General features: G+C 43.2%; 1 protein-coding gene across 1 annotated transcript in view; it reads right to left on the bottom strand.

Moving 5' to 3' along the window:
* Positions 1-20,284, bottom strand: part of LCOR (ligand dependent nuclear receptor corepressor) — a 61,915-nt gene extending 41,631 nt beyond the window's left edge. Inside the window, exon 1 of the mRNA XM_082310704.1 lies at positions 20,245-20,284. The gene's annotated coding sequence lies outside the window, so the exon portion shown is untranslated. The remainder of the gene's footprint in view (positions 1-20,244) is intronic.
* Between the last annotated feature and the right edge of the window lie 341 nt (positions 20,285-20,625).

The raw sequence follows: 20,625 nt of genomic DNA, 5'->3' as shown, positions 1-20,625 counted from the left end.
TTCCTGAAGCACAGCATGTTATCGGCCTTTCATAATTAAGGAAGTCAAACATTTAACCCACTGTATTTTGGTTGAGGCCACCCTATTCCCTCACAACTTTCGTTTTCAGTCTAGTTGAAGTTCTTTGCTTGAAAGCTGCACGTGTGGTCTGAATTTGAGAGAAGACAGCAGCCCCACACTTCCTGCACACTAAGTTTCTCAATGTCATTGAATTACAGCAGAATCTCAGAATACGCTCACAGTCAATCAGATTACGGGCTTCTAGTCAAGAACATCAAACTGTTACAAAGACAAACATCTGGAGATCAGCCTTCTAGAACAGCCAGCCTTGCTCCAATTTTACAGCTGGTTTCTCAATAAAAGGTCTTAGCAGACCTGTTCCTGCCGCAGGTCTGCTCAAAAAATGAAGTCCCTGTTTAGGATGCTCAGCAGATCTAAAAACAGTTCTTTGGTGCTACGTGAAGAAATACTGGGAGAACGCTCAGCCTTCTAAGAAACTACCTACCACGGGTCCTTTCTTCAAAATCTGAGTTAAATTTTCCAGGTAATCTACAGACAAAGCTTCTCAAGCTTGGCATTCCACACTGGCTGTATCGCTAAATTCCCTGGAGATGGAAATAACTGTAACAACCTCTATATGAAGAAACAACAGAAACACTTCACAGTTTTGAGTGCCGCTTTGCTAGGAAAGCTTCAGCTTCTAAGATGAGGCTCACTGTCCACTTATATCCAAAGCAGCTTTTTTTGTAACTTCTGAACAGTCCTTTCAGAGCAAAATCTCAGAAATGGATTTCCTAATCCATGGCTAGGAAACGCCAGCAGTACAGCCATATAAACAGTGAAGGAATGTGACACAAACTGCGCTTCTGCAAGCTGCATGTTGATGATCTGATCCTAGGGGATCACAAGGCTAGAGTAGCACTAACAGATATGCAAAGTTACTAAATAAGTTGATGTCTAAGACACTTTGTAAATATCTTCCCTTAAGGTCATTTCTTCCCTGCAGAATTCTTCATACGTAAGTTTCTCTAAAAGAAAGAGTATCGTGCACATGTAATGAACAAAGCATGGCATAAAGAGCAAACAATAAATTGCCGAAGACAGTGTGTGCAAGAAGCATTAATAACAATTTCATGTAAAGTGCCTTGCTCCCCACTACTGTCAATTTTATACCTTAAATCCTCTGAAAGTTATTTCAGATACAGCTGACTTTCTTTAAGTGTTCTTTGACACCAGAAACATTTCCAGGCTCAAGGAATATTAGACTTCTAGAACACATTGTGCTTCAGCAGATTTGATAAAATAAACAACAGTACTCAATGAGTCTCAAATTCCCTTGAAAAGCCTGTAAGCAACCATAACAAACTTGCTTTTCTATAAAACCACAGAAGGGGTGAGTGAAGGAATCAGCCACTAAAACAAAACGCAGCGGGATATTAGAACAAGTGTTGCAAAACACTGCACTTTCCTAGCACTAGTTCTTCTGAGAACATCTGTCAAAGTAGCTAAGCCAAAGAAGAACTGCAATCTTACCTAAATTTATTACCCATGTACAGAGCTGGACAGTAGAAATGAAAATCCAAGCAGAGTAACTATAACCAACTACTCTAAAATGTCAGCCAAGAACATCAGCAACAGTTTTTTAACAAAAGAAAAACTAAGGCTGCAGAGGAACCTGCAAAATCCACAGCTACACAATGAACATTGCACTCGGCATCAAATTCACTTCAGTAATTTAAATAGTTACTTCCAGTAGTATTTCAGTAAGTAATTCAATTAAATATAGTAGTAGTTCAATACATGAGACACTCCAAGAGGTAGCCAAGTCAAAAATACATTTTTAAAAATAGCACATTAGTTTCATGCTGACTTCTTTATCTTTGAACTGCTAATTACTGCCAGACAATAGCTTACATAACAGAAAACATGCAATAGCTCATTTTGCAATAACTACACAATCACAAAACACATTTTAAAGGAAGCTGCATTATCAAATCTGCAAAAATAATTTAGCACAGGGTTTATTCTTCCAGACAACTGGTTCCTTACAAGTACCAGAACAATGTGACCTGCGATGCAGGGATTCAAAAAACTTCAGTGTGCAATTTTATTTTTTTGTTAACGCTTATTTGATGCAAGTATTTCTATAGATACTTGACTATTTCAAGTATTTAAAAATCTCTCCTAGGGCCCATATTCATGCATTCAGAAGTCTGAAGTGGTCTTTCATACATATCTTGAACATAGTGTAAAGATTTTATATGTTCTTGGATTAACCTACAGTTAATCTTATTAGACAAAGAGCCAAGATTTTCAAGAATGAGTGCTAAAGCTATAACACTAAATAAGCGTGGCTCATTTAAAAAGCAACCCTGAAATTCTTCCTACTCCTGCACCCGTTTTAAAGTCTCCAATAAGCACCAGTCAGACTGCAGAAAAACTGTTTCTACCAGCAGGCTTCTGAATATGCATAATGCCAATAAAGCTAATTACATTTAAAAAAAATAATAATCTATGTGCAATTAAGATAGTGGCAACATTTTAATGCAAAAAATTGTTTAAATATACTAACATCCTAGTCTTGGGATATCCAGTCAAGCTACGCAAAGAGATGTGTTTGTCCCTTGCATACTCCCAAATGTGGAAGTAGGATCAGAAACTGGATCTGGAAGAAAGGGTAAACAGCATGTTAGTTAAATTCACAGAGGATACTATGTTCGGAGATGTTGCAAACATTAGTGAAGACAAATACATAAATGACCTAGAGAGAAAATAAAATTAGTTTGGAAACAAAAATGTCTCATGAAAAATAACTTCAAACACTCAATGTAGAGGAAACACGGGGATAGGGGTAGAAAAGTAAAATGAAAGAAACCTAGAAGCAGCAACAGTGGACAGTCAGCCGAATATTTGCATTGAAAAACAGTTTAGAGTTGCAGAGGCATCAAACAGAGCAGGGAAATTAAAGTTCTTTCTACAGTCTTTGAGCCAGTAACAATAGCCATCTCCTTGCACAATTGCCAGGGACTGAAAAACTCCCCTTCACTCCCAGCAAGTGGAAAGCTCTTCTCAATGGCAAATCAAGTTCTGCAGGAGGTAGGGTTTAATTTTTTTTAAGCAAAGTTAACATACGGTTAGCATAAGCCTACGCAGCAGGTTCTTCCAGTACTTCTGCTGCTCGTGGCTTTGTGCAGAACAGGAGGAAGCTAACAAAATGAATCCATTTTTACAGGTGCAACTCAACCTCGTATTGTTCAGATTTATTCATGTGGTCCTTGAGAAAAGAAACCAAAACAGCTAGTTCAACTACGGGGAGGGGGGGAAAGAATAAAAACCCTTTACCCTTTACTTTTGCCTTAAAGTTACTTTCCCGAGAATGACATCCACTCATCCATCACGGTAGGTGTCTGTACTATCCAGCTTTAAGGGCAAAGGCAACAGGCGGAAAGAACTGACACTACCTTTCGAAAGGCTACAGGAGGATCCCCACCCCCAGCAGCCACATATATATAAATGCAGAAGTTTAAGCAACCAGCGTACAGCTTCAAGGACTGTCAAGCCTTTGTTCTTCAGAAAGACTTCCACGCACAAACTAAGAACCATTTATTCTGCTTCATCCCCAAATTAACAGAATAAGCTAATTTTGCAGGGTTTGTTACTCTCAGTAACAAGCCTTCAGTGAGGCAACCATGAGATGCTTTATACTCAGGACAGTCCACAGATCAAAAAGGAAATAAAAAAAAAAAACCAAAAAAGCTTTTAATAGAAGCTATCTTTCTACTTATCATGTTGCTGAATCTTAGGACAAGCTCCAGCATGGAGGCTTGCGCTTCGGTTTATGCATATCATCATCACATGAAAACAGGAGACTGAACGTTTTCCCTCCTCTTGACAACTGCTAAGCTATATGATTTCTGAAATAAGTCTTCCTATGAACATCTACAGCTTCTGCTCGTGGTGTGATGGCAAGAACAAAGAAACAGTTCCTACCAGTCTGCCTCATCTTTGGCAGAGGCTGGTTAGTCCTGCGTATTTCAATGGAGATTCAAATGACAGATTCCCAGGCATCCCTCAAACCAAAGGCACATGAAAGGCAGCTTTTAAGGGTATTGTAGTACCATTTCAAAGTAGTTCAAACTGTAAGGCCAGTACAGAACCGAGAACCACATCATCTCACTGAAGAACTCAATGCATTTTAGGTAGATGTGAGGCTTTGGATGTGACAAAAATTCTTTGCTTTTTTGCACCAGAGAACATTGGCAAAGTATGCAATCTTTTGCCCCTTTTGAAGGATCAGTGCTAGCATGAGGCAAAACTCATGGAGGCAAACTCCAATCAAGCCTATGGATTCAAAGCACAGTCTCATGGGCATATCTTGCAGCAGGTTTTGCAGCCCTTCCCTCCTCTGCTCCATCACTCATTCCTACCCCTGCACTCTATCGGTTACACTGGTGCGAGCTCATGAGACCGCAGGGACAAGACAAGTGATTTCGCCCCCCCCTCCTTTTTTTTTTCCCCCCTCCAAAAAGTAACTTCTGCAAGTTCACCTTGCATAAGAATGGCTGTTGAGGATTAAGACAAAGGTTTAACTAGCCCAGAATCCCATTTCCAATAAGGGCAAAGTGTAAGTGGCCACACAAGGGGTTGCCTTAAGCAATGCCATCACGAAAGGCATGCCCAGCAAATCCCAGAGTACATCTGCTTAGGAACTAGAAGTGTAGCTGCTGCTTAAGAGACTATTCAAGAACAGAGCATGCACTTACTGCGTAGGTATATAGGTGCTGCGTAGGTTTTTGCGCAGTATGCTGCTGAGAACAGACAAGACAGCCCAGATTCATGCTCCTGCAGGAGAGACCACCGCACGGATCACAAACCTCCAATGGAAGGCAAAGGGATCTACTGCTGAATGAGCAAATAGATGTGTTTTGGGAGTGGTTCTTATTCCAGCTCTCCCTCCTGAGCACTGTGCTGGTCTGACATAACTCTGTTGTGCTCCTTAGTCAACTGTCAGAGTTGCTGGCTAACAAATCTCAGCAGGTGAATTCAGCACAAGTGCTGAACTGCCCTTAGCTCTACCTGGTTTGTGGGGTTTTTTTTTTGTTTTGTTTTGTTTTTTTTTTTTTGCCCTGGCGACTCCTGTTTGGAACCAAGCCCTATGACAACTTTCAACCTTGTCTAAACACAAAATCCCTAAACCAGTAGCCATGATGAATATGCATCCTGACTGGCTGACCACACAGAAAGTCCAGTCCAAACCTGCCCGACTCATACATCTTGTGACCAACCCACGTATTCTCTGTGGTAGGGATTGTTTCTCGGTGAAAAGGGGAGATACTGAACTAAAACAAGAATGCTTCACAGTGGGCTGGTGTAATGAGGGGGCAACTACCCTCAGCAGGTTTCCATGGCTAGAAATCTACTGTCTCTGCCATTTGGGAAAGCACTGCCCCTAAACATGCTGATTCAGCACCGGCCCATCTCTCCAACTGGCATCATACACCTAAAGGTGTATGGTACCCTAGCAGGGATTGTTGTCATTTCCTTAAAGCCCTAATATGCAAGTCACCCAAACGGGTAAACAGAAACCTTTCCTTTAGGCTAGCATTCAAAAGTGTGCTGGCTCTAACCCAAAAGGAGAAGAATTAAGATTACCATTATGCTGTAGGAACCAGAAACAAGAAATATCTATGAGAATCCCTACAAGGGGATATAAAGATAGTCAGATTCAGCTGTTCTGAAACCACCTTTTGCTGACAGGAACTAGCGATGATCCTAATGTCTCCATTACAACATCAGTTTCGCTCTAATTTTCTGTTAATTTTATGAAGAACAAACACAGTGGATAAAAGATTTTTATCTACTCAGTGGAGACATACTGCAACTTGAGGCACATTCACTAGCAAGGCAGCATCAAGAGCAGAATGAGGCTTGCCTGACTCAAGTACTTTAAAGGAGGGGAAAAAAAATTCCACCGCAGTAAAATGCATGTGCATGTAAAATGCATGATTGCAAAATACACTGTGTAAATTGTTAATTATGAGCAGCAGAGTAAGAAGACTCAAAATTCCACAACTCGCTTATCCCAAGTTACGAGAAGACAGATTACTGCAAAGTGGAGGTGACTGTAAACAGGGAAGTCTGCTCTGCAGCGTGTCTTCAATGTCTTGAAGCTATGATTACTGATTACCTGGCACTTTAATCCATGATAAATCCACCTCTCCACTGAGAGGGCTGATCCCACTCATCCTCCCCCTCCTCCCCCAGATGCTCACTCATCTTGCATTTGCATGGTAAGAGGACAAGATGGGTCAGGGATCAGTTCCCTGATCCAACCCACCGCGCATCAACACAAAGCGAGGGCCCTAGCACAAAGGGGGTGGTATGATCACCCTTCTCTGCAGTATTTTAAATTTATACCAGATTAAAAACTACTGTGTAACCACGAATTGTGTTTTTACAAGCAAATTTACTTCCAATGCTATGCATCCCTTGGATGTGTAGTCTATTTTCCTGTGGTGGAACCAAGACCTTTCCTCAAGATTCTTCTATATTGGCCAGCATTAAACAACTGCACTCTCCCACACTGCTCATTTAGGTTAAATGATGTAAAATTGTGATTTCTCAGAAATTACCATCAGAGTTGCTGCCCAAACCTGTACCTACTATAAACGCAACGCAAATTCACACAGTTTGGCAAGGTCTGTAGGTGGACTTGCAGTTTCTTCAAAGTCAGGGTGAAGTGCTTTATTACAGTTGCTCTAGCATAACCTCTCCTTTATTTAAAAGGAAGAAAAAGTCTACTGAATGTTTCCTGTAGCATCTTCTACACACACTAGACATCAAGTTTGGGATATATAAACTATAGTCAATAAATTTCAATATTTTCCACTAAAATAGTGATTTTGCACAGAGAATAATTTCATGCCTTTTCAGAAATCCGACCCTCTACAAACTTGCTTACATTACTGTGATGCAATACAGTTAAAAAAAAAAGATAGCATAATGTTTAACTTTATTCTGGAAAAAGAGTAACTCATGGCTCAAAAGCCAACAGCGGTTCTATTAAATATTCTTGAGGACCATTTTCTGATGTTGATTTCCTTAAAAGAAAGGTTCTCTGATTAATCTGTCTAGGCAAATCTCTATGCTGTCCTAACCCTTAACTCATTAACTGAAAACAATAAGCTTTTAGAATAGTGTTTTCCAGGTAACTTCTATTTGGCTTTCTAAGCTTAAAAAACAACAAAAAAATCCAAACCACAGAACCTGCCTGCCTTCTCCCACCAGTCTCTCCCCAAACACTATCCCCCAAGTTTCAGACTAGAACTTTAATGAGCAAGGGCTTCAAAATAATATACTACTTTCTCTCTCATGAGAAGATGACAGGTACTTACCTCAAACTGTTTTTCACCTAGAGTGGCAAATATTTTGTCCATTTCCCAAAAATGCTTTAAGATGTATTTGGAAGACTGACAGAGTTTAGTCTGTAGTTCCAGTCCCTTAAAATTAAATAGCCATGATTTCCCTTCAAATAGGTCTCTAAGTTTCATTATGCTTACCCCCACCCCACCAAAAAAAAAAAGAAAACAAACAAAAAAAACCAACCACCACACCACTAGAAACATCTATTTAAAGCTGTATTTTTATGCAAAACTTGTTTTGGTGCTCTGCTTGACCTTCCCTTTTTCTTGTCTCCGGATTTCATGAAACATCTCTCAACTAAGTTAACTATACCATTTAGTATGGTACTCACAGCCCACTTAATCCAGAGGCAGAACAACAAAAACTTTTTAATTCTTTGTTTTAGATGCACCTTTACATTCCTTCAGTAATGGCAAGTAATTATACAGCTTTTAAAGTTTATCATCTCCTTTTCTAAAAGCATTCTTTGTGAAGTTTGACCCTCATTTATGCTAAATCTGGATTTTCAAAAGAGACCTAGTTTTAGAGAGACATTCATTTTCCTTCACTGGTTCCGAGAGGAAAGACTCTTGGGATATGTCAAGGCTATCTATGATGGCCCGCTAGCTCATATTCAGCTCTATCTTGTCTACCTCCCCTCAGACTGAACTAACAGGGAGGAGCCACCTGAGGAAAAGAATGCATTACCAAGGAGACTGAAAGTCTGTAGACAGGTATTTTGCACGTCATTTGGAAAATGAGAGTAAGCTTATGGCCTTCCATGAGGCCACCTGAAGCGAAAGATCATATTCCCAAGACCACCCGACTCATTCAGCTTTAGCCCCCAACCCTACGCCAAGCGGAGGCTGACAGCAGAGAGCGAGCTAGTTACTGCGCTAACAGCCGAAGCCCATTCGCACGCTGGCTGCCATGCTGACAGAAAGCAGGAATCTGTCCACGGGAGAGCCTCGCTTGTCACACCTGACCACCAGCTGCTCCAGCAGGCACCAGTGCCCTTTCACAGCAGCTGCGAATTGATGGCTTTTAGCTCAGAGGCACAGGACACCACTTGTATGGATTCCTCCACATACCCACATCCATGGCCTTCGTTCTGGCCCACTCACAGCTAAGGGTCCACGGACACCGTTCAGCCTAACCTAGGACCTCTCACTTAAGCCAAGGCTTATCAAACCTTGACTTCAAGACCCAGCTTACAAACAGACCCTGATACAGCTGCACCGGCAAAACTATGGGGCAGCAAACCAGTGTTCAGAGCAAGAATTCTTTAATTTCTTTTTAAAGTTTTGCCACCACCAACAGAATCTCAAAACTATGCAATAAATTCAGCACTCTTAACCCTGCAAGTCTGCCAGTACAAACCAGCTCTGAAATTAGTCTGCTGCTTACAGGCAGAATGATGAAAACCCTCCTAGGCAGCACCATGGCATGATCTATCTACCTTAAAGCTGAGATCAGAGAATTGCTCATCTCTTCCCCCAAACTGAATATGAAAGCACTACTCCTCTTCCCTTACCGCAAAGGAAAGCCCTTCAAGTTCCAGGTACTAGAAGGACAGACAGCAAAGAACATCAAGCAGGATTTAGGGTTAGGATGCTGAAATGCCCATGAGCATGACAAGCAGAAGGTGCTGGTTTCTTGGGAACTAGTGTTTTTGCATAGACTTTTTTTTTCAAGTAGGTTTAGTAGTTTTAGTCCTGGAAAAAAAATAAGTTTCCAAAAATAACTGCTCACTTCCTGAAGTTTGTGAGGTGTCATCACAAGCGCACTTAGCTGCTAAAGTTCATCAACATGCCAGTAAGTATAGACCAAAGCAGCTGTGATCGACTTCTCCCTACATGCCTTACCCTCCACCATCTCCCATTATATATAAAGCTGCATAAGGCATTTTCTATCCTAGGGGCAGGAGCAGCCTTTGGGCTATGAGGGGTTGAGAAAATTTGAAGCCATATCTGCTGTTCTTATTTGGAGCACAGAATTCAGTTCAAAGTACAAGCAACAGGAAGATACGAATTCAAGATTAGTCACAGGCAAACAGATGATTTAGGAACAAGAACCAATCTGTTATAGGCAAGGAGCGCAGCCTCCATGGCAAAGTAGGCTACAATTCTGCAACATCTTTAACTTACAAAGTCAATTTTTAATCTAATTTGAAACTGAGTAACTTGTTGAGCAGAGTAACCTCTGAACTCTATATTCCGTTTTGTACTGTTAGCGCGCTCAGTCTGTGACCTCAGCTACAGTTTTAGTAAAATAGAGCGAGCTGGAAGAGTGGTCAGGATGGACACTATTTGGGCTTTGATACCCAGAACAGCAGCGCACGTAGGGATTACCAAACAGCTTAGTGTCCATTCCATACTTTCAACACCTTTTAATCACTAAAATAAATAAATCCATGTCCTCTTGAGACCAGAAAGGTGGTTTACCTGTTGTTTCAGGGTATCTGCCAACGCGTGGCACTCAGACTACATCCGTTGACACTCGAGCCCATGTATTCCACGTTCCCTTCACAACCACGTAAGGGAGGAGTGCTAATGAAATCTTTAGATCCAACGCAAACTCTGTAGCAGGAGTTTGGCCTTCGCAGCAAGGATCTCGGAAGGGACAATACAGAAGCCCCGAGTATAGGGAGTGCAGCACTTGAAACAGACCTACCCAACACCACTCTAACCTTTTTCCAGAAGTTAGCTTTCAGGTTGAAGTTTTCCAGGGTTAGTCTCCTCCGTGATATCCATTTTTGGATAAAATATACTTTTAAATGGTTAGGTATGAGAAGAGAAAGGAAAGATAAAACTCAATCCTAGTCTAATAGATGACTAAATATCCGCTCATATTCCTTAACACCTACAGCCACTCTGGAAAGCAAAGCCAGCCCTTGTTTACAAATCATTTAGAGCAGTAATTTTCAAACTGTGGGATCCTGAAAAGCATAAAGACCCCACGCAATTTAAACTATTGGCAATAGCGTTGTTTTTCCACAGTTGCTTCTTGCCAGCTCCAGGTTGAAAACCACTGATTTAAGAGAGCCCTGGCAAAACACGGTTCTTCCCTCAACGGGTTAGGCTTGTTCAAAAGATTAATGTGGCATTCCTGCTGAATTCAAAAGATCATACGCAAAATGGACCTCCACGTGGCCTGTCTCAACTGAGCACTGAAGCCGTTCACTCCCAAATCGACGCACATCACTAAGAAAAATTGCAGAGGCAAGACCAAGGGATTAGGTTTTGTGAAGAGTTTACAAAAATACTCCTGTAAGATATGAGAACTGGGTTCTCGTAGCACCTTACCCTACAGTTCCAGATGATTACATTTTTATTACTTTGTATGAATGCACAGGATGACAAGGAGGACAGAAAAGTATAAAAAAACCAAGATAAATGTGCAGGCAATAGTTAAGCATTTAACCAGAAATACCAAAATTAGTGTTATACTTGCTATAATTTTGACCCCCAAGTATAAGCCAGAATAACCTAAACGTTCATGGGAAACATTTTGGGGAAAAAGTGATTTCTCCCCCCTCCGAGAGACTTTGACATTTCATTTTTACAAAGGCTCAGTACACCTGTCTTACACAACACATTTTGAAGTATGGATACTCATCTAAACCTACACATAACCAACATTTCACACTTAGTTTTTCCCTCACAGTTTTCTGTCCTTCACTCAACTTGTAATATTTTGAAAGGCAGTAAGCTGCAGTATGCAGATAAATGATAACCACTAAGGTCACTGAAACTGCACTTCCAGTTGAATATGAGTACCGCTTTTCCAAAAGACATTTAAAACCAGCAAGGGACACTCCCCTTACTTAGCAGTGAGGTCAATTAGATCAAGAAACGATCACTGAAACAAAAGTGCAGAAGCTTTTTCTAATAGAAGCTTTCCTCACTGCCTGTTTTGGAAGTGAAGACTATCAGTTGGCTGTTTTTGCCATAAGAAATAAGTAAGACCCTTGTGAGAAACCCCAGAGAAGAGATTATAATATCATATAAACTTAAGTTTCACTAATCACTTCAAAATACAAAAGGGAAAGCTAGGAATAAGGTAGCTATATTCCTCCTTTTCTAAAGGATGTAAACGGAATCACTGCTTTAAGAAGATTGCTTTTAAGTTTTCTTAGGTCAGAAAGGGAAATGACCTCCGTGCTTTCCTAATCTCCTGCTTTTGCAGAGCAAAATGCAAATTATTAAGTGTCCGCCCCTGCAAAAAGTTTTCTTCACGCAAAGGATACAATGGCACGTTTTCAGAAATGCATCCAGAAATCATCATAAAGCATCACCTAGAAAGCAGCTTTCATCATTTTTTCCACAATTACAAATCTGAACCCAGGAGATGACCAAACTTGAAACAAGGTCTGCTATAACACTAGCTTATTTTCAACTTGTTCACAAAAAGGACAAAATAACTGCCAAAGAAGCCAAGAGCCAAGCAAGCCACTTTGCTATCAGCATTTAAACAAAGCCGGTAAGGTCTAATCGCAATCCATTCTGTGTATTCCAATATATTTATATATTTCTTAAGAAGCCCAAGACTGCAGGACACAAGGCACAGGCTGAGAGGGCTCTTCTGGCCACAAGACTTCCTGGCCGAAGCGTACAAGCACGTTACTCCGACTAATCTGTGGCTATCCCACGATGAAGTTTCAAAACTGGCCCATGTGGTTGTCTGCACGTTAAGCACAGGCAGAGTACGCAAGAGCTTTGTGCATACAAATTGCTGCAGAGAGTTTAACAGCTGCAGGGCTAGCCTGTCCTTGCAAGGCAGGAGGCTGAACTCAAAGGCTATTACACAGGTAACACAGCAAGCTGCCACCAGTAACATATATACAGTAGCAAAGGGAGTCAAAGAGCAGATTGCTACAGGCTAATGACTGACACCTCGATGTGCTCAGGAGAACAGGGTGAAGAGCATTAGCGTTATGTACTGGCGTGGAAGTATTAGAGTGGGGAATTGCAGGCTGTGGGCTGAAACTTTCACGTCCCTTTGTTAGTGTAACCAACGAAAAAAGAAATCAAGAAATGAAGAACTCTGTAGCTCGACTGCCTGTTCCTCTTCCTACTGTCAGTTACTCCACTTTCGAAACATGACCACCACCCTAACCTAGTAAGAGCGGAGGAGGGTGAAAAACCCCATCAGATAGACTCATCGAAGTAATTCTCTCCGGCTAGATATTGAAATGCCTGTACTATAAGCATACGCAAAAAAAAGTTCAAAGAGAACCAGGAAATTTTTCATTAGTAAACTCAGCTCAAGAGTTAAGATTGCCTGGTGGCCTCTGATGTCTTTCCACACTGCTGGATTCAGCTTCTGAAAGCTTCCTTTGTTAATGAATACTAGGCTCTTGTCCAGTCCTCTTTTCCCCCTCCCATAAAATATCATGGTCCTCAGGGCATAAGGAACATCCTTTGTCTCCCTGCAAGTCTTCCCTGTGCAGCCACTTTGCTGTCGCTTCTGGAAAATGCAACAGGAGTACCATCTTTTCTCTTCCCTGTAAGAGGAGTGGAAAAAACAGATGGAGACATCATCTAACAGTAATTTTACTATGTAGGAAGTGGTGTCCTGCAGAAATGTTGAAACACCATAACCTGCACTTCATCTTTCATGTGCCAGCAGTGTTGATGTGTAGCTTCAATCTCCTACTCAGCTTTGAGAGCTGCTTTTTTTGGTCAACTCACGATAAAAGAACACGATACCACACAGCATACAAGACAGACTAACTCTGAGGTAAAAGGTAAATGACTTGAAGATGTCCAGAGAAATAACAGTACAGCATTCTCCAAGAAAAAAAAAAAGAAAGAACTTGAAGCTCTCATTTCCCAAAAGAAGCTGAGGCCACATGGATTTATCTGAGAGAACTGAGGAACCCCAGAGGCCTGCAGAGATACTGGGGAGAGGTGGTGTAAAGCTGCAACTTATTAATGGATGAGAGCATCCAACATGGTCGGGAAAGCAAAGCCCACAGCTCATTATCGGGGAGAGAGCATGGTATAACCCACGGTGCTTTGAAGGGGGAGAACGAAGCAATCTTCCTGCTACTGCAAGCGAACACGATGCATGCAGAAATTAGCACTTATTCAGCAGAAGACAACTTGGATTTGTGCATGTGTGACAATACCAGTTGAATAGCCTCAACTCTTCATTCTCTGCCTCTCCATCCCCTGCAGATGTTGTGGCAAAAAAAAAAAAAAAAAAGATTGTTTTCCAGTCAGGTCTAGTCAGGGAACTGATTCACCAAGCTGCCACACATAGTTGTGCCAGCACAGAGGGGACTATTTAAGCCCGCTTAGACAGCGCTGCTGTCAAACATAACCACAGTCTGTAGTGCAGTTACAAAGGCAGAAGATGCAAACCAGAAAACTCCCTGCCTTTGGAGGAGGCCATTCTGTTCCCTCCCCTTCCCTTCACCCCACAGACATGATCCCATCCAGTGCTTCAGATGAGCTCTCCTGCTCAACTCACTCCTTGCCAGGATGACTCAGGTTACTAAGCATCACCAGAAGATTAGCTGGTTTTGCAGTCTTCTGTCAGTTTAGTAAAAACAAGCACTACCACCCCTTTTGGCCAGAGGCAGAGCCCAGATTGGCTCAGCCCATCCCATCCAACCCTGCCTTCAGAAAATCCCAAAAGTTTTGTATTTCTCAGAGAATTAGAAATATCCATCCCAGTAACCTTCGACAATCAAAGCTTCATCCCCTCAAGAGTGAAAACATACATACATAGGAGTGTGAGGAAGAGGATTGGCAAGTCCCATGTAAAATACTGCAGTGATGTCCCCTCTGCCCCAATCAATATGACAGGGCTACCTTTCTTTAACCCTATTAAATGTCTGTTTTTCCTCAAACCTTGCCTAAACTGACTTATAGGAAGTATTCTCATTGTTATTTTACATTAGCCATGAAAGAACACAAGTTCTCAGACCCAAAAAAAAAAAAAAAAAAAAAATCAAAACAAAAAAAAACCCACAACACATGACAGTACTTGTCTGGATGTAAGACAGCCTAAGATGGCAGAGCATTAAGCCATTTAAGTACTATGCAATAAAGATTTAGAGAACTGAGCACAAGGAATGGGATTGTGTACCATCCATTCTTAATTAAAGTACAGTTATTATGTTTCTGTACATAACAGTATTTAGATTATCATCAATATACAGCAAAAACTGTCAAAAATGGCTTGAAAAAATGTGAACAGTCCTTCAGGTACTGTTTTAAAACGGTGCCATACCACAAAGCTGTAAATCTGTAGTATATATATCTCAATATAAATGCTACAAAGATTTTATCTAGGTGGATTTGGACTATTTCCTGCATGCACAGAATGGATCCCTGTAATTCATTTTGAGAAGTTCTATTAAAAGTGGATGAACTCTGAATGTCATTAGCTCTTAGTTAAAAGTTAAGTCAAAAACCCCTATACTTCCTGCAGGACGAACGTGTCCCAAGAAGGAAACCTCCCACCTTGCAGTGATAGTTATTACTTCACATAAATCAAAACAGATTTTTGTTGGAATGGGAAACAAACCAAGTGATTTCGCCTAGCCCAAAATTTCATGTCGCAGCCACCAGAAGAAGAACTCAAGATGGTGTAATACGAAGTGATTATCAAGATTTTTTTTTAATATGCTTTTGTTTGGTTGACATTGTCCCTGTCAGGGTAGAAGTTATTCTTCATTTGCAAATAGGGAAACAAGGGCAAATCTGATATGATTTATGGTGAATCCAAAGAGATATTTGAAACAGATCTATATTCGTCCCCCGCAGTTCAACTTCTACTGTTCTTCAGATGCATACCATCCTTCCATGCACATTTAAAGTAAAGCTAAATATCAAGCTGTAAATTTCACTCCTTACAACTAAAGATTTTTATTTTTAAATGACAGCTGCTTCAATTTTTTTCCTGGCATAACTTTGTCATAAAAGGGTAATTCTCCCTCCCTGTATCCATCCTGCCAACAGGCAAAAATGTTTGTGTGTAGACCAGATCTTCTTGAACAAGCCTCCAGCTACCGTACTGTAAAATTTCTGTACAATGGATTTATATTAATAAAAGAAGGTGCAATCTACATTACATGCAGGTTGAAATAAGGCAAATAGTAGCACTTCCACATTCACTGGGGGCATATCTAAAACAGACACCAATTTAGAACTGCCCTAGATTTAAACTTTTACTTTAGCACAATTTCAGCTAACTTGCTTTTTATTATTATTTTTCATCAACATCAGGGCTATAACAAGCTTTCACATTTTGGAACAAAGAAATACAATCTGCCCTTTGAACCAGAACTATGTTAAACACTTGGAGACTCAAGCCTACTTCCAAAACAATGAGATAACACGGCTAACTGTTTGGAAGCAGCAGCTAATTCATATCACGTACAGGCTGGAACTATACCCAAGCAATAATCAAGATAAGAAAATGTAATAAAGATTTCAGAATTATTCAACTGTTATACACCTTCTCTTGATTAATATTAGCTTCAAATACTTCCTGATGTATCATATTTCTTCCACAGGATCCACACTTTAGTCCTAAGTATCTATGGTCATGGAAGACCACCACTATTCAACAAATTAGTACACAGGAACAGATCAGGTACTTAGGTTGCAGTATTTCACCAGCAGCGATCATTAAAAAAAAAAAAAAGGAAATTACTTCAGCTTATTTTGACAGCTTAAGAGTAAAATCAACAGCTAAGCAGCATCTCAGTGAAACACTGACAGAGCTCAAGATGATTGGAAATCTTATGTGAATGTTACAGGTTTTCCCTTTAAATCATAATTTTTCTCCCAAAACTAGGATCACTGCTACATTCCCTCCCTGCCCCCATCCCCCAACACAGGCTGTAATTCAGTCAGGGAGTCTCTAAGAGTATAGCTAATATTTAACAAAGGGCCAAGCATCACCAGCTAGTAGAAATGCATGCGACCACCTCAAACTATCACTCCAGTAACCACACAGCATTGCAATGCTATTACTGCCTGTATAAAAAGGTGTCAGGAGGGTTTCAGGGATCTGCGGGTTCTCTCCTCCCTCAAACTCCCCATTCCTTAGCTGGTCTGATCTCATCACCCATTTCCAATTCAGTGAGTGCCTGAACAGCAAGTGACTGGAGGCTGGGAGAGGAAGAGAATAATAATAATAAAAAACAATGAAAAAAAATCAGCACATACATTTGTCTCTAGGTATCTCCTTTTGGCCACTGAGAAAGATGCTAACGCTCAAGATTGGTACAGAGAGCACATATGTCAGCATCAAATAGTTATCATCTGGCATATGATGTCTCCAGAATCAAAGTCCTACCAGGGCATCAGGCCGCTGTGCACCACTCCCGGCTACCCTCCTACGCTGTCGTTCAACAGCCCAAGGCATCTCACTGCAAAGAGAGCTTAGGCAGCCCTTCTCCACACTTCCCTCCACCTCCGGGCCACAGCAGGCTGCTCCCTCAACTGCATCACAGCATCAACAGAACTGTTCGGGACTTGTCCCCCACCAGCCGCACCATCTCCCTCCCCGAAAAAAGAGGCTTGAAATGCACGATGAGGAAGGAAGGTTTAAGCCAGATCAGTCCCCGAGCTACCTCCCACAAAAAGCTGTGCTGGCACAACCGAAGGTGCAACTCCGTGACAGTTCAAGATGAGCTGTGTCTCTGCTGCTGCCTTCTCACTCTTTTCCTTTCCACCAGCTATGCATTCTCACCTTCTTCCTTGTGCTAACACTGGTATTTGCTTGACCCGACAGCAAGCCAGTTCAGCGAGCTACACTAGCAGAAAGTTATTCTACTCCCTCCAAAAGATGATGTTTTCTGCTAGCATAGCTCCCCTGAATTGGCTCCCGGTGGGAAAAGGTGGTCCTTCAGTCCTCCTGTGGTTTTGCTCCCCTTAAGAGCACAAGCTTAGTTTGACAAACTGTCACGAAGCCACAGTCTAACAGAGCGGCCTATTGCAGAAGCAAGAAACAAGAGGGAAAAGTGAATTACTTAAGCCATTTTTATTGCCAAATGCACTAGTTGAAACCACAGGCTTTGTTTTTTCAGACTACCACACTGTGTGGTATGAGAATGACTTTTCAGGGAAAGATGCTAACACAGAGAATCCCACACACCTCAGATTTGCTTTCAGAACTAAATATGAATGGGTATTTCTGAAGTAACGAGAAGGATTTTCCCAAACTCTGCTTCCCCATATTTATCTATCAGTATTTATTAAAGGAACAAATTCTTAAAGACTTCTGCAAACGGCCAAGGTGAAACAGAATGTTACATCATTTAACAGGTCAACTACCAAATCTCAAGGAACGTTGTCAAAACTCACTGAAAAAGGCAACACAGATGTATTTGGGGAAGGGGGTTAAGATCACAGCGTAATTTCAGCTGGACATCCTGGGCTAGTGCAATAAACTTTTTATAATTCTATGAAAAAATATTTAAAACAAAAAAAGGTAACAATTAACACATTTATATGACCCAACAATTGATGCAAGATTCATACTAGGAACAGGGCAGGTCCTGAGATCTCATAAAGCTGATCAATTTGAGGTTGAAACTATTTATGACATAGTGCCATCAAGATAAAAGTCACATAGCACTGTTACACTTTGGACTTTATTTTTTTTTTAAAAATGGTTTTGTACTTTACCTCCAAAAAATCCCAGTCAACTCTGTGCTTAACAGTGTTCACAATACCTTTTGTTAAACACAAAGGGAGGGACTTTCATGGAGGGAAATCTTTTGGAGGAACAAAACGTATATCGAACTTAAGCATGAGGAAGAGATATGGAAGGGATAAAGGAGAAAGCAACTTCTCCAGGAGCTGGCAATTTAAATGGCTTTAGGGAAGTGGAACAGGGCGTGTATAAATGGGGGTGGCGGGGGTGGTGGTGTTTGTTTTAAGTTTTAGCACTTAGAGTTGCTAAGAACTTTAATAAGGTAGTGTTTTCCTTGGGTCTGTAGATAAGAGAAACTTCTCGAGCTACCCCAGATTTTCCCAAAGAGCAGCAGAATGAACAGACACAATTCTTGAATACCACCCCAACACAAGATCTTCAACAGCAGCTTTGAAACTGTCTTCCCCCCCCGTTTACTCCTCACAGCTATCTGGTTAAACTCTGAGCAGCAGCAGGACAGGACAGCTCCACTGGAGGACTGAAGGACCCAAGGACAAAGCAGCAGGGACCGAGAGGAAGCCAAGATGACAAGCTGCAAGTAGGGAGTTTAGAAAGGGCTAGAACAGGTGATCCCCAGCAGCTGAGGTAAAAGGAGATGAGAAAAGGAGATAGAAGTAAAATAAATCCGGTTCAAGCAGAGGTGGAAGCCAACAAAATGTTCCTAACAGAGCAAAGCTAGAATCAAAATAAACCCCCATAACCGGGTTTTAGGATTGATAAGCATCAATAATTGGCTGGAAAGAAAAACCAGCACTTTTGTGTCGTCTGAGTTTCTCAGCAATATATTGCCCTTGAATCGCTTTATGCTTAAAAGAAGTGAATCGCTCGTATTAATCTGGAGTTAACAAGCGCGCATTTTTATATTGCAGAAATTTAAACATTCAGATGAAGCCAAAAATATATACGGCAGCAGTTACAACTCCTGGTGTAACCAAAAATGGTGTTTCAAATCCCTGATAATGAACTAGGATGCTGAGCTAACTGACAATAAGAGGTTTAACTCTGCACACAAGGAACTAAAGTGAATCTGTGAATGTTATTACAGATTACCTACGCTGAGCAGTCACTGGCAGATTATGGCCATATTTGCATATTTAAAAATAAAATGAGGATTTGTGCTCAATTAAAAGCAGGAGGCCAAACAAGAAGAGACATACCAGCGTTCTGGTTAGAGATTTTTAGGATTATGCTGGAAGTTCATAGTCTACTGTTGTCAAACCTATTTTACAGGCACCCGCCGAATTCCTGGCCTAGGGCTGGCGTTTATTTGTATTTTGGGACCCATAGAAAAGGCCTCGATTTCTCAGCAGGGAAAGAGAAAAGGGCAAAAATCTGTATTTTGAATGGAGAAAGTTACTCGAGATGAAAGGGCGTCGGGGACTTCTTTTTGAAAAAACCCAAATATTTGATTGCAAGGAGCCTGCATAACAACAAACGCGCACAAGAGAGGAGGAGGGGGGAAAAAAGAAAAAAGAAAAAAAAAAAAAAAAGGGGGAAAAGAAGAGAAAAGCAATCACACATCCTCTTAACCCCCGCCGCCCCGCTCCGGGTTCGCGGCGCCCACCCGGCACCCCCAGCCACAACTTTCCGCCGGCCCCGCCACCGCGCTCCCCCCTCCCCGAGCCTCCCCCCGCCGGGGCGCGGGGCGGCCGCGCCGGCTCCGCGGCCTCCCCTCCCTCCCGCCCGGCCTCACGGCGGCGGGCCGGGCCGGGCCGGGGGCAGGCGGGCCGGGCCGGGCCGGGCTCGCCTCGCCTCCCGCGGCGGCGGATGGGCAGTGACAGTCGGGCCGCTCCCCGCCGGCGGGCGCGGCCCCGGCCCCGCCGTAAACAAGTTTGAAGGGGCCGCGGCCGCGGCCGGGCCGGGCCGGGCGGGGAGGAGCGGGCGCGGCGCTGACAGGGGCCGCACAAAAGGGCAGGGCAGGGCAGGGCAGGGCAGGACCCCCCTCCCGGCTCCCTCCCCGGCGAAGGGCGGGGCCCGGCCCGGCGCGGCGCCGCTCGCCTCAAGGCGGCGGGGGGAGGGGGGCGGGCCCGCAGGCCGCGGCGCCGCTCGCCTCACGGCTTCCCCTTCCCCCCCCCCCCCGCCGGCGGCGCTCGGCCTCCCCCCGCCGCCGTCCACCGCGGGGCCCGGCCCGGCCTCCCCGCCGCGCCGCCGTCCCTCACCTACACAGTGAATGAGCTTGTGTCGCCACGAATCGAGCTGGTGGCGGACGCCGCGCCTCTCGATGGAGCACTGCTGCCGCCCGCACGGGCTCGCCATCTTCTGGGCGGCGGGCGGGGGTGGGGGTGGGGGCGGCGGCGGGCACGGCCAGGGGGGCAGGGACGGGAAGGAAGGGCCGCGCGCCGCGCCGCGCCACGCCCACCCGCCCGCAGCGCCCGCCTCGCCGCGCCGCGCCACGCAGGCGCCGCCGGGACGCGCCACGCCCCGCCACGCCCCCTTCCCGCCGCGCGCACGCGCCCGCGCCCGCGCCGCCGCCGCCTCGCTACCCCGCCGCCCGCACGTGCGGCCCCGCCGCTCCCGCCCGCTGGGGGGCGCTGTCCCCCGCCG

The sequence above is a fragment of the Platalea leucorodia genome (genome assembly GCF_965183815.1).
Source record: "Platalea leucorodia genome assembly, chromosome: 4".
Lineage (NCBI taxonomy): Eukaryota > Metazoa > Chordata > Aves > Pelecaniformes > Threskiornithidae > Platalea > Platalea leucorodia.
This window is presented reverse-complemented; position numbering and strand designations above follow the sequence as displayed.